Genomic DNA, 15,099 nt, shown 5'->3' on the forward strand with positions numbered 1-15,099 from the left:
AGAGCCTGGAGCCTGCTTGAGACTCTGTGTCTCCCTCTCTCTCTGCTCCTCCCCCATTTGTGCTCTGTCTCTCTCTTTCTCAAAAATAAATAAACATTAAAAAAAATGCTTAATGAAACAACTAAACAAACAAATGGGAAGAAAAGCAGGAATAAAAAAAAGAGCAGAAACAGACCCATAAATAGAACAAACTGGTAGTTGCCAGAGGGGCGCGGTTGGTGAGGAGGATGGGCAAAACGGGTGAAGGGGAGTGGGAGATACAAGTTTCCGGTTACGGAGTGAATAAGTCACGTGGGTGAAAGGTACAGCATAGGGAATTTAGTCAATGACGTAGTAATGGTGTTGCATGGTGACAGATGGTAGTTACCCTTGTGATGAGCCTGAATAACGTATAGAGATGTCAAATCACCACGTTGTATACCTGAAACTAACGTAACGTTGCGTGTCAACTATACTTCAACAAAAAATATGTGCTATTAAGTGCAGAAAATATCAGCATAGCTACACAAATATAAAAAAACAAAACAAGATGCAAAAAATAGAACTTGTGAGAGTTGTAACCATCTTTGTCTCTTTAAAACCTTTTAAACCGTGTCATCGTGTTGCTGTCACTAAAAACCACCTTGCTACTAAGTACTGTCCCTTTTCTTCTCTGAATTGCAAAATAATAGACCGTGCTCAGGATTGAGACATTTAATCACAGAACGGTATGTGACTGCTGAGTCTTCACTAACCTTGAAAGGTCAGAAAGCATCCCGGTGAAATCCATGATCGATGGGCTGGCTGGCAGCTCTGAGCCCAGCCTGTTCTCAGCAACCGGAGCCCCAGCTCCCAGCAGCTTGCTAATGGTCTCCTGCAGGGGTAGGTGAGGGAGACCAGCCCCTTAGCAGCTGTTCAAGAAGCTCTGCCCACCGCAGGGGGCAGATGACCCTGGGCAGGGTAGTGGGAAGCGCTGACAGTCTGACTTTTTATTTGGACTAATTCTGGTTGAGCTCTCCCATGAGTACATTCAGGCCCCATCCCAAGGTCTACTCCCAGTGGCAGATTTCCACTCTCTGCCTGTTGGTAGATGGAAGGAGAAGCGGGGCTGAAAATGCCAACCTCCTTTCACAGCCTGTGAGGTGAGGGGAGCTGTGATAACACTCTATAAGTCCTCCTGGTGGAAACGCCAGGGGCTGGTCACTCCCGGGTGAACTCGCATGAAGTGGTGTTGCTATGCCAGGAAACGCAGTCAGAGAAACACTCACCTTAGAGTCGGTTTCCCCGCAGGGAGCTCAGTGAGACAGCAGAGACATCTTTCCTTGGGGAGAGAGGGCAGAAGGAGAATGCCGGTTCCGGGATGTAATTAGAGATTCAGAGGACTTGGCTGGAGACGGGGAGCCCACGTGGGGCACACAGGGGAATTCCTATGACCTGGAAAAGCATTAGTGCCACAGAGATGTTGGGTGCTGTGGGGAAGAAAGCTGGGGGAAGGTGAAGAAAAGCATCTTTTTCCAAGGGAAACGATGGAAGATACGATGCCATTGTGAAGCTTCCCTTTACGGCCTTTGGCTCTTCCGATCCCTAGGAAGCTGGAGAATATAAACACTAGGGGCGCCTGGGTGGCTCCGTTGGTTAAGCATCTGACTTTGGCTCAGGTCATGATGTCAGGATTCTTGAGTTCAAACCCAGCATCAGGCTCTGCACTGACCGTGTGGATCCTGCTTGGGATTCTCTGTCTCCTTCTCTCTCTGCCCTTCCCCCAATTGCACTTTCTCTCCCTCTTTCTCTCAAAATAAACAAATAAACTTAAAAAAAAAAAAAGAATATAAACCCTCTATCATTGAGTTAATTCTACCCATGAGTCTTTAAAATGGTTCTGCAAAATGAAGACAAGTAACAAGCCAAAAAGTTGCTGGCTTGCAGATAAAACTTAAAAGAGTGGTCAGTGAAATGAAAAGATTACATGGTCTGTTGTGGCTGCCTCCCCCTAAGCTCAGGGTCTATAATCTGGGTACTGACAGGATGCATGCAGTGGGATCAAGCTTTGGCCCCATTAGCACCAATGGGAAAGACGTAATCCAGGCATGAACAACCAAAAGAAAAGAGAGGACATTAATACACAACGTCTTTATGCTCTCTCTATAAACAATATAACTCTCAGTTCATGGCTACTAGTTTACTAAACTTTTCAGTAAACAACTCTTACTCTTTAAAAGTAAGGAACATTCAATAAATAAATACATACATACAGGAGGCACCTGGGTGGCTCGATAAGTTAAGCAGTCGACTTCGGCTCAGGTCATGATCTCACAGCCCATGAGTTCGAGCCCCACATCAGGCTCTGTGCTGACAGCTCAGAGCCTGGAGCCTGCTTCGGATTCTGTGTCTCCCTCTCTCTCTGCCCCTTCCCTGCTGGTGGTCTTTCTCTCTCTCTCTCTCTCTCTCTCTCTCTCTCTCTCTCTCAAATAAATAAATAAATAAATAAACATTAAAAATTTTTTTAAATAAATACACACATACATAAATGCGAGGAATGTATTTTATACATATTTATCTTTGAAATTTCAGTTACTAATACTGATAAACCAAATTCAAGTCAAGCCTTAACACACAATTGTTTCTAAAGAAAATTTAGTACAACATACTAAAATTTATGGGTTGCAGCTAGTACAGTACATAGAGGGAAATTTATAAATGCCTGGATCTGAAAGGGCATTCAGATCAGAAAGGAAGAAGTGAAGAAAAATTAGGTTCTAATTAATACTCTAAGTTTTATGGGTTCACTCATGTTCCTCAAAAAGATTTGTTGAAGTCTTAACCCCTAGACCTTAAAAGTTGACCTTATTTGGAGGTATCTGGGGCTCAGTCCATTAAGCATCTGACTTCGGCTAAGGTCACGATCTCGCGGTTTGTGAGTTCGAGCCCTGCATCGGGCTCTGCCCTGACAGTGCCGATTTTTCCCCTAGAGCCTTGGGAGAGCCTGGCCCTGCTAACACCCTGATTTCTGACTCCCAGGCTCTAGAACTGAGCGAGGATAAATTTCTGTTGTTTTAAGCCCCAGTGTGTGGTAATTTGTCACATAGTCCAAGGATACTAACACTATTATATACCTTCTTCCATCAACCTGAATTAAAGGACCCCCCCAAGAAAGGTGGGAACCTACTGTTGGCAGAAATACACCCAAGTTCCCTGCCACATCCCTATGCCCTCTTTGCTCAGGAGCAGACTTCTGATGCTCTATATATGGCCAAGGCCTGGGGAACCAGGGCCACCCACACTAAGCAGCTCAGAAAAGTAAGTGGATTCTCTTATCGACTCTCTGACCTCCCATGTTGTGACAGACTCTGTTTGGGTATTTACTCAATATTTGTTCCCCATTTCTTCCTCAACAAACAGAGCCCCACTGCTGTTCAGGGATCTACTTGTCAGAAAAGATAACCCTGTCCCCAGCACTGCTCAGGGGTGATCCTGATTAGTCCAGGTCAGTGCAGTGATCCTCTTGCTGATGACTGGTTTAGGGATGACCAAATGAGGGGAAGCCTGCTGGAGAGCTTCTGCAAATGGTTCGTCACTCTAAGCAGTGTCCCCTTCATCCATTGTACATTCACCATGAAGGCAGGACCATAGTGGGAGGTGAGCCAAGGTCAAAGCTGAGATCCTGGGGGTGCATGAGTGTACAAGTAAGAAGACTGATTTTTCCAGGTGAGAGACGGTGGTGTCTTGGCCAGGGTGGCGACAAGTTGCTGGATTCTGGATATATTTTGAAGAGAATGGCCAAAGGATTTGGAGGCCAGGGATGTGGAGAATGAGTGAGAGAAAAAAGAACAGAGTCAAGGAAGACTCAAAAGTTTTTAACTCGAGCACAAGAATGGTTTGGTTGCCATTCACTGAGATGGAAAAGGGCCATGGGAGGAAGAGCTTTGGTGGGGAGCAGGGGCTCAGCTTTTGGAAGTTACTAAGTGTGAGATGCCACGTCTGAGCAGAGACATTGAACAGGTGGTTAGATGTGTGTGGAGAACAGGAGAGGGGTCTGGGCTAGAGAGGCAAATGCCCATTGCCAGCATTTGGAGAGTAGTAAGGACATGGAACGGAATGAAATCACTATTGAGTGAGTCGAGAAAAGAGAAGTGGCCTGAGGCCTGAGCCAGGAGGCAGCACACAGACTGAGAAGGTACGCCTGTGTAGATAAGAAGAGAAACAACCCTCAACACAAATACGTAAGAAAAAACACGAATATATAAAGTCAATACTTCGTTTTTGTACTCAATAACTGTGAATAGCAGTAATAATAGCTTCCTACCTGCCAGGCTCTGTACTAGGGTGTCTCTGCATATTACCGAAATTAATCCTCACAGAACCTCAGTAGGAATTTTTAAAATATTAATGAAACAATTCCAAGATACCATTACACAAACCAAACTCCATAAAAATGAAACCCTGTTTACATGGGGCTGTGGGAGAACAGACGCCCTGGAACGGGGCTGGTGGCAATCTAGCTGGAGAGGAATCTGGCGGCAGCCTGACAGGAGCTCAAAAGTCCATACACCTGTTGACTTTATGGCAGGAGGAAAAAGTAACTCTTAACATATGTTCATGGTAGCTCTAGCAATAACATTAAAAAAAAAAAAAAAACAGGACAGTCAGAGAAAGACAAAAACCATAGGACTTCACTCATATGAGGACTTTAAGAGACAAAACAGATGAACATAAGGGAAGGAAAGCAAAATAATATAAAAACAGGGAGGGGGACAACACAGAAGAGGCTCATAAATATGGAGAACAAACTGAGGGTTCCTGGAGGGGTGGTGGGAGGGGGGATGGGCTAAATGGGTCAGGGGCATCAAGGAACCTACTCCTAAAATCATTGTTGCACTAGATGCTAACTAATTTGGATGTAAATTTTAAAAAAATTAAAAATTAAAAAATAATACAATAATAAAATACATATACATATATAAACTAGAAATGAAGGTGCTTGGGTGGCTCAGTTGGTTAAGCATCCAACTCTTGATTTTAGCTCAGGTCATGATCTCACAGTTTATGAGATCAATCCCTGTATCAGGCTCTGCGCTGGCAGTGCAGAGCCTGCTTGGGAGCCTCTCTCCCTCTCTCTCTCTCTGCCCCTCCCCTGCTCGCTTGCTCTCTGTCTCTCTCAAAATAAATAAAAAACAAACATAAAAAAAAAAAACAACTAGAATTGACTTAAGTCATTGTAAAACAAATTAAGGTAAATTAACAAAAAGGAATGACCATTTAACCTTTAAAAATGACAAGTGTGGGGCTGTGCTGACATAGGTAATGTGATCTGTCTTGGTTAGGGATTGCTTCCTGTTGAGGGTGGGCTCCAGCCAGTTTGCTTAAATAAAGGAAAATGTATTGGGAGACTAGGAAGCTTTATTGAGAGGTTTATCTTTGGGATCCCAAGAATAACAACTAGACCCAAGTGTCTCGAAGACAGGGACAAGCCCTGGAAGGTCATTAGGTACAAGGCCAAGCATCTGAGTGGTGACATTCTCTCCTTGACCAAACTCCAGCCAGGCTCCTCTGAGCCTGTTCTCAACCAGGCCTCAACGTTGGCCTAGAAACTCTCAAGCAAACACACTAACAGTCTCGAAAAAACACACTAACATCTCGAGGCCACATCCTAGGGATGACTAGAGGCCCCACCTAAGGTGCCTGCCTGAGAACTCTCAAGGCTGCCCAAGGAATATGCTGTTTGTTCCAGCCAACACCTGAAGTCAGAGCCCCTGTCTCTTAGTGTCTGTGGGAAGATAGGGATCTCACTTTGATAAGTGAGCTTTCTAACTTTGTTGGTTTTTAACGCTGATACGTTTTCTGACAAGAGCCAAAGAAGTTGAAATGCTACATGCAAAATACACTTTTACCAAATTCTGTTCTTTCTGTAAAATTTCTTGTGCTCATAGTTTTAAAAATGCATTTCTGAACAGTGATTTAGTGGGCTCCACGGAGGTATAAAGGGTGAAATGTTCCACCCCCCGTGGGTTGTGTGTGAATAGGGACTAAGACACGGTGGCAGATTTGGAGGAGCCAAAAGAACCAAGAGGAGGCTGCGTGGCAGCTAATGTGAGGCCAGTAATTCTGTGTTTGGAAGGAAACTGTCCCCACCCCCCACCCCCACATTGCCAATTTCTGGTCTCCGTGGTCCTTTGTACATGACTCCTACCTATGCTCTTTCTCCATGAAACTGTTATTTTGTTAGCAGAGCCACATGAGGGGCTTGTAACAGTAAAGAAGAGGGAAGGGTGATGCAGGACTGCAGGCTGCTAAATAATGTGTTTTCATGACTTTTCTCCTCTGCCTGGAACACGGATTTCTTCTTCTCTGTGAAATTCCTGTACAGCCTTCAAAGCCCAGATCAGATATTTCCCGAATGGAGTTATCTCTAATCCGCTAATCGGGATTAGTCCCTGTGCCCCGTCTTCCTAGGCAAGTTTGATCCTTCTACTACAGAATTTTATGTATGGTTTTATAATTCATTGTGTACGCATCTGCCTTTCCTCAAGGTCAGGGACTATGCTTCATTATCTTTGGCTCCCTGGTATCAGTGCAGTTCTTGGCAAATCCAAAGTGCTCAGTAAGTGCTTGGTGACTAATTGAATTCCTTGTGTATATTCTTTTGCTCATTTATTCCTTATAGATTCCTCAATTGGCTGCGAGGAAATCAATATCAGGACTAGTTTAGATTGGTCTTTCCGGATCAGTCTGGTCTTTCCAGATCGATGCAGCACCTCTCAGCTGGAGGCACAGAGGCATGGGGGGCTCCCTTTCTTGTTTCCTGAGGAGAGACTTCAAAGCAAGGCAGTACGCAGAGGATGTGATGTTACTTAGCAGTTAGAGAAAAAGGAGATCAGATGCCTGCTCTTATGTGACCTTCCTTCCCTACACAGCTGCATTATTCCCTCCTTCTTTCCAAATCGAGTCCTGCTCTACAACCAGATGGAAGAGGTGGAACCAGAAGAAGGATTCATACATTTTCCTGTCGGGTTGAGATGAAAACATTCACGCGTCAGTTTCCTATTGCTGCTATAACAAAGTATAAAACTTTGGTGGCTTAAAACAACACAAAATGATTTTATAATCATTATCTAGTTCAAGGGGTTAGATGTCTAAAATGAGTTCTACAGGGCTAAGATCAAGGTCTGCACAGCTGTTTTCTTCTGGAGGCTCTCAAAGAGGATTCATTGCCTTTCCAACTTTTAGAGGCTACCTTCAGTCCTTGGCCCACATCACATTGTCTTTTTCCCTCTGCTTCCATCATCCTATCATGTTCTACCCATTGGATCCCATACCTCCCTCTTACAAGGACTCTTGGGATTGCATCGGGCCCACCCAGATAATCCAGAAGCATTTCCCCAGCTCAAGCTCCTGAACTTAATCACACTTGCAAAGTCTGTCTGCCCTTTTGTCTGTCACGTAAAGCAACACCACTTCCATGGATTAGGGTGTGGACATCTCAGGGGCCCATTAGTCAACCTGTTACAACCCGCTGAAGGTGAGACTTCACCATTACAAAATCCTGCCTGTCCACAAAGCCCTTACCTGACACTTCTCACCTCCTTAACCATTATAGCAAATCAAGGACACAGTGGACTCACTGATGGCATATGTAATTTAACAGTGCCGGGAAATAATTGTAGGACTCAAACCAGTCCAAGGGAAATATAACAGCTTCAGAGCTAAGTGCCTCTGCTGAAAGCAAGCATGCATACATTTAGGGTTCACACTATTTTTTTGAGAGAGACAGAGAGAGAATGAGTAGGAGAGGGGCAGACAGAGAGGGAGAAAGAGAATCCCAAACAGGCTCCCTGCCCAGCATAGAGCCGGACACGGGGCTCAATCCCACAACCCTGGGATCATGATCTGAGCTGAAATCAAGAGTCAGACGTTAAACAACTGAGCCACCCAGGCACCCCTGAATACATTTGAAAATATATATATACTGTTAACTTTCCACGCATTAAAGGATACATGAGAATGAAAGACCTAGCATTTGAGTTCCCCTGCATCAACAGAATTGGATTAATGAAATAATAGGAAATAATTTTAACAGTAATACATGACATGAGTTCACACCATGAAGGAATGGGATGTAGTACATACAATTGCTCATACATCATATCCCCTGCAGAAGTAAGAGAGCACATTGCGATGTGAAGGTTGTGAGAGCCCAGAGTGATGTCCTGTCAGGCCCGTGCAGCTGTCACACAGCAGCCCCACCTTTGGGGGCAGGGGAGAGACAGTGAGCTCCATCCCATGGCATCACCCCATCTGCCACTCTGGTCTCTTCATGCCAAGCAGACCTGCTTTCTTCTCCAGGAAGCACCTACCCTGCTTGGCTCACAGCTGGGACCACCTGCTCATTTGGACAGTGTTTCAGGTCTATTTCCTTGTTTTGTTCCATCTCCATCTCCCAGAGCAGACCTAGCTTCCTCCCTGCAGTGCGGTTCCCAGTCAAGGAAGATGGAGTCATGTGTCCCATGGCTCCCCCTAAATAAAGCATCGTGGCTTCAGCCATCTGTGCTAGAAACGGTGGTGTGCTTGCTTCTCTAACCAGCCAGGCTCCTGGTCTGTAGTATCTGGCACCACTCACCGATGCACATCCACGGCCTGACGGATGACCACACAACTGCCTCAAGCATAACACCTTTTAAGGAGTCGGAGAGCTCCAGGGGCGACTGGGTAGCTCTGTCTGCTAAGCAACAGACTCTTGGTTTCGGCTCAGATCGTGATCTCTCGTGAGTTTGAGCCCCACGTGAGGCTCTGCACTGACAAGAATTTGCTTAGGATTCTCTCTCTCCCTCTCTGTCTGCCTTTCCCCTGCTTGTGCTCTCTCTCTCTCTCTCTCTCTCTCTCTCTCTCAAAATAAATAAATAAACTTAAAAAATAAAAAAAAAGAATGGAAGAGCCCTAAAAAATAAGAGGATCTGTGTAAAGAACACTAGCTTCCTCCCCGCGAACAACTGTATGTGCGTGTAATTAACAGTCACGCTCCCTAGCAGGGCAGCTGCCAAGACTCCTGGCTTATCTAACAGCGGGCATCCTGCTCCCCCATTTTCGGACGCAGGGGTCCACGTCGCGGTCCGGCCTGCGGCAGAAGTGCCGAGCAAGCTCCTCAGCTGGGCTCTGCCTCACCTTGCTCCTCCCCTCAATGGACGCTGCATTTTTGTCTCTGCCTGTTCTTACCAGGCCAGCCTGGTCCTGCCTGCTGTTCATCCTGGTATGTCTGCCGCACTCCAGCCTGGCATGGCTCAGAGGCTATTGGCTCTCAGCCAGGTCTCGTCCATCTGTCTCTCCCGAGCTCACACGATAGACAACAGGACCCACCACCCCATACCATGCAGGGAATGGGAACACATGGGACGCAGAAACAGCCATCGCCAGCTCCCCTGGGGAAGCGTACGTGCTCACTGCTCCGTCTTGTCTGGCAGCCCAACCTTGCCGGGTCTGAATCTCGGGTCACCACACAGCAGCTTGGTGATTTGAATCTCTCAGGGCCTCAGTTTCCTCACACATACCATAGGGATGATAGGGTAAAACCCCACCAGAAGGTGACGAGTAGGTCACAAAGAGGTCAAGCTTGTAAAACGCAAGGGCACGATTCCGAAAAGTAATGAAATACTTGGATTCCGGGGTCCTGGCGACAGGAGCTAAGTCCTTTCCAGTCTCAGCCATGGTTTGGTGCCATCTGAGTACTGTTTACTCTGGTTTAAATATTGATGGGGACAGAGATGGGTCCTGCGGCTGTCTGGCTAAAGTTCCCAGGACAGGAGCAGTAATTCCAGGAATGTCCTCATCAGCTGGCGCCCAGAGTGTCTTTTGGACCCAGGGAAATTTGGCTGGGAGAGCACTAAAGACACAGACTCACTCTCTGCCTCCCCATTTCCCCGGAGGGAGTTGTGGCCCTTCCCACAGGGGCAAGTCGGAAGAACTGTAGCTCATCCGTTTGAAAAAAGAGCCCGGGGTAAGGTCAGGACCCAGGAGAAAAACAATTATGCGACACCTGAATTTGCTCTATTATAGGGTTTTACTTTAACGCCTATCCCATTAGTGTTGTTGTGAAGATGTCAGAGTGTTTGGCATGCGGCATTTGCTCAATAAGTCATGCATTCATCCCCCAAATGCTTATTAAACACCTACTATGTCCCGGCACTATACCGGATCCTAGGACTATGGCAATAAATAAGAAAAATGCATATTGTTCTTGCCCTTGAAAGCTTATAATTTAGCAGAAATAACTGCTTGGAGCCATGCCTTGGAAGCTATGAAGGTATTATCATATTTCTTCTAAAATATCCTCTTTTCCTAAACATTTTTTAAAAGTTAATATCTTATATGTATATTTTGGAACAGAATATTCCATCCTCCTCCCTAAAGGAGTGGTTCTCAACAGGGGTCAGTTTTGTGCCCAGGCGACATCTGGCAAAGTCTGAAGCCATTTTTTGATGTTTGTTGTCATAACCTGGGGATGGGGGGCGTGCTACTGGCATGTAGTGGGTGGAGGTCAGGGTTGCTGAGCTACAATGCACAGGACACCCCCCAGCACAGACTAGCTGACCCGAAACTTCAATATGCCAATGTTGAGAAACCAGGGTCTAGAGGGGACCTGCTTAGTCCATGATCAGTTATTTTGGGCCATAAAGGGAGAGAAACACATTTCATCCTTCCAAGTCTTAGAAAAACTAGCCCTTCTGTTCCAGGCTGTATGACACTTGCCTGTGTTAGAGAAGGTTCTTAGGGTTTTTCAATCCAGAAGCATAAGCCTCTCAGGGACAGAAAGAATGGACCCGGGAATCTGTTTACAGAGTACTCAGCACTATAACTATATTCCGTGTGTTATATTTGACTGATTCTCTTACCGAAATGAGTTTTCTGGGGCACCTGGGTGGCTCAGTTGTTTGAGCATCGACTCTTAGTTTCAGCTCAGGTCATGGTCTCAGGATTGTGGGACTGAGGCCCGTGTCTGCATGGAGCCAGCTTGGGATTCTCTCTCCCTCTCTCTCTCTCTCTCTCCCTCTGCCCCTCTCCCCTGCTCCTGTGCACACACTCTCTCTAAAATAAAAATAAAATAATTAAGTTTTCAAACAAATATTCCTGGAAAAGGCCTTGTCTTTTTTACCCTTTGAACACCCCACCAAGATATGCAAATTATCCAAATTACCTCAAGGGCACTGAACCCAACTTTTCAGTTCATTTGGCTTTCTTTCTTTTTCAAAGTGTTTTAAAAGCTTGTCTGGGCATACGTAATCCAATTTGGTCTTTAAGGCAGCCCAGACTTCTAGAGTGACTGGTTTTTGATCTGGTAGTTTTCTCATATCTGTGCAGCAAAGCAATACAATTCTGGACAAAGCAGAGGATAAGGAAGAGTGAGGCAAAATAACAGGAAGCCAGAAGGAGAGGGAGAGACGAAGGAAGGAGAGAGAGCAAGAGTGGGTCACACACACACACACACACACACACACACACACACACACACAGAGAGAGAGAGAGAGAGAGAGAGAGAGAGAGGAGAAAAACCAAAGAACTAAGGGGTTAACAAGCCCAGGAAGAATGGAGATGGCCAGTCTTAACCTTCTCAGCTTCAAAAAGCCCTAGATCCCATCAACTGATGAATGGATAAAGAAATTGTGGTTTATATACACAATGGAGTACTACGTGGCAATGAGAAAGAATGAAATATGGCCCTTTGTAGCAACGTGGATGGAACTGGAGAGTGTTATGCTAAGTGAAATAAGCCATACAGAGAAAGACAGATACCATATGGTTTCACTCTTATGTGGATCCTGAGAAACTTAACAGAAACCCATAGGGGAGGGGAAGGAAAAAAAAAAAAAAAGAGGTTAGAGTGGAAGAGAGCCAAAGCATAAGAGACCCTTAAAAACTGAGAACAAACTGAGGGTTGATGGGGGGTGGGAGGGAGGGGAGGGTGGGTGATGGGTATTGAGGAGGGCACCTTTTGGGATGAGCACTGGGTGTTGTATGGAAACCAATTTGACAATAAACTTCATATATTGAAAAAAAAAAAAAAGCCCTAGATCCTCACCTCAGCTTGCTCCTTTGCCTTCTGAAGTGCTTTCCAGAAGCACTGTGTTGGGTTCTAGCCTACTTCCCTCTCCTCCGGTTTTCGGGTAGAGGTGGGAGCTCCTGACTCGTTCACAGCTGGGCTCTGCAGCAGAATCCTGTGTTGAAACAGCATATGCATCGGGAAGGGAAGAAGGATGCACACATGAAATGCAAGACTGTCTTGCCATTTCCATTCACCTTATCCTAGCGGATTATCAGTATTGTTACTGATGAAGCCTGAATAGCCACGAGTGAGTACCACGCATGTCCCCACTCCTCTGGTTAGATGATGATTCAAACTATGATGTGAACCCTTTGAACTCTGTATTTCATGTCCCATACGCTGAACAAGCTACGTACCTTTTCTAAGAAATGAGATTTGATTTTATAACGTGCAAACATGTGATCTGAAACGTGCCAACCATTTTTTCCAATGCAGTGTTTTACTTGGAACTTGTCACAGATGTGCTGTTACAGATTCTTTGATAAAACAATTTATCTGGGCTTACTTGCAGATGTTATGCCTCTATCACACAGCCATCCATGACAGCCAGTGACAAATTGATAAGAATTATTTGTAATGCTTGTGGCTAACAGAATTATGTGTTCTATGAAGCATCATTCCTCACTTTAAACATTTGTGTTACTGGTCGGTACTAGGTGTGCTATGGTACCTCCTTGATGTAAACAAGAATTTAGCAAAAGCTTCCTGAGACTGTATTTCATGGCTTAAACTTACCCTTGACATATTAGTCTTCAGTAATGACACTCAACCCCAAAGCTTACTGGTACAAGCACATGTCTTGACCAAAGTATCTTTCTCCCCTTGAGTTTTTCTAACTTTGGTTTTGAATTCACCTCTTAGGGACTCAGTGAGGGTTTCTTCGGGTTTCCTTACAGCATGATATTTAACAAACTCCCCACATGCCTCGCACATGTGCTCAGTAAACATTTGCTAGATAGAAGAACAGGAGGACTTTGCAAGGTAGGTTATCAATATATGATGTGACTGCCTGTCAAGTTGTACTGTCCCAAGGGTCATTCCTTGTCCCACGTCTCCCATCCAGGCATTTCCAGGACCAAGAGATCTCTCATCAGGCCAGCTTCCTTCCAGTTCTAAATGCCAGCATTATGCTAGAAAGGGAAGCACTTCCTGGGCAGCCCAGACATTCTTCAATCCACCAGCATGTCTCTTCTGTTCACATTTGTCTCCAGGCCCATCCCATGAAAGCCCAAGCCAGGGAGAGGAATGGAAATGATGAGGCCTGAAAAGTCTTCACTCTTTGTTCTTCTGACGGGTGATGGGATAATTAGTCCCAATGAGATGCGGCCTCTCCCAGACTATATTTAGTCTAATTGTAGAGCTTCTTTCCCCTGGAGGAGCCTGGGATTCCTCCAGGAGATCATAATGCCAGAAAAGGAGCAAAATCAAGCAGGCGGCCACGGTCATGGTGGGGCCTGCCCTCCCTTTCTCAGAAGGGACGCAGCGGTGGGCTTGGGTCCAGGATTCAGGAAATGGGGTTCCGCTCCAACTCTGCTACCGACTAGCTGTGTGACTGAGGACATTTTATCCCCTCAAAGCCTCAGATTTTCACATGTTACATAAGCATGATAATCTCTACCTAGCAGGAGAGTAGTGAGGATGAAATGTGTTATGTTTTGTAAAGCACTTCATACATTGTAGGTGTGTGATACAAATGTAGGTGTGTCGCCGTAAGTAGTAGAGGTGCCTGGATTTCCCCCTTCACGAAGAGCCAGTGCCCACTGAACACTGACATGGGAGGCTCTGTCCTACTTATGAAGTAAGCGTGCCATCATCTTCTCACCCTTCTTCCCCTCCAGGACCACAGCATCCCAATCCTCAACTCATGGTTGGTGCTCAGTAAATATTTGATTGCTAATAATACTATTTGCAATTAAAATTTTAAACTAGAGAAGTATTGACTCAACAAACACTAGAGATAACTGTATATTTAGTTGTCTAAATATACATTTTGCAAATAAATTGAGGAGAGGTGAGTCTTTTTTTCATTCCCAAGTACACTGAAAGCAGTACATAATACTGGTACGCCTTTGTTTATCCCTTCAGCTGTACCGTTTTAAATTTGATAATTTTAATATAATTTGACATCAAATGAAATATAATTTGAAGTCAGACCATTTACTGAACTCTTCCTTCTCTTGATGGCACTTCATTCAAAAACACTTCCTTCCCCTTGCTTTTCCATCTGTCCTATTTCCTCAGTTCTTGAAAGTAAAAGAAGAGAACTTTAAAATTGCATCTAAAGAATTCTCTATGACTCAACATACATGTACATATGCAGAGCTGAGAAAGATATTTGAAATCTATGGAGTTTTTTCTCCAACTCACCTGGTGGTAAATCTCCTATTCCAATACACACACGGATTTGCTGTACTCGATACCCTGGATCTCAGTGTTTTGAACTTTTTCTTCAACCTAATGAGCACCTGCAATCCATAATTATTGGGTAATAACGTACTTTCCCTTCCAGGTAGCTCATCCTCTCCCCCCAACCCCCCCCCCCCCCATCCTGCCAACCTCAGACAATGAGACTGAAGCTTACTGCCCGAGGGAAGAGAAAGATGAACTCTGGCTAAAACAAAGAAATTATGGCTCGGCTTTGCACTTCAGGTTAGACTTTTTAAAAGTTCACAGTGAGACAATAGTCTTGAAAGCCAGAATTTTTTGAAAAATAAAGAGGTGTTTCTCAGAAATTCTAAACTAGGTTTTCTACATAAAAAGAAACAATGCCTTTTAGAGAAGTGACCATAGAATAAGCCACAGAGAGCACAGATTCCTGCCACATATGGAGGAGGAAGTCCTTCCACCAGAGTGGGAACGAGCTGGGAATGAGAAACAGAAAGGCAGGGTCTCATCTTGCCTCACCTGAGTGTCAAAACTGCACAGTAGCGAAACACTAGGTACTATGGGAGAGGTTAAGAATATCAAGACTGGAGGGGCACCTGAGTGGCTCAGTTGGTTAAGAATATCAAGACTGGTGTCCTGATTCCCCA

General features: G+C 45.1%; 1 long non-coding RNA gene across 1 annotated transcript; it reads right to left on the reverse strand.

Annotated features, from left to right (window-relative positions):
- Nucleotides 1–223: 223 nt before the first annotated feature.
- LOC131484477 (uncharacterized) lies at nucleotides 224–14,570 on the reverse strand. Its single transcript, XR_009248271.1, has 5 exons — nucleotides 14,435–14,570; nucleotides 14,229–14,310; nucleotides 12,044–12,179; nucleotides 1,248–1,413; nucleotides 224–853 (listed from the first exon to the last, which is right to left on the reverse strand). It is a non-coding gene; the product is annotated as an uncharacterized LOC131484477 (long non-coding RNA).
- Between the last annotated feature and the right edge of the window lie 529 nt (nucleotides 14,571–15,099).

This window comes from Neofelis nebulosa, chromosome 9 (assembly GCF_028018385.1).
Source record: "Neofelis nebulosa isolate mNeoNeb1 chromosome 9, mNeoNeb1.pri, whole genome shotgun sequence".
Taxonomy (NCBI): domain Eukaryota; kingdom Metazoa; phylum Chordata; class Mammalia; order Carnivora; family Felidae; genus Neofelis; species Neofelis nebulosa.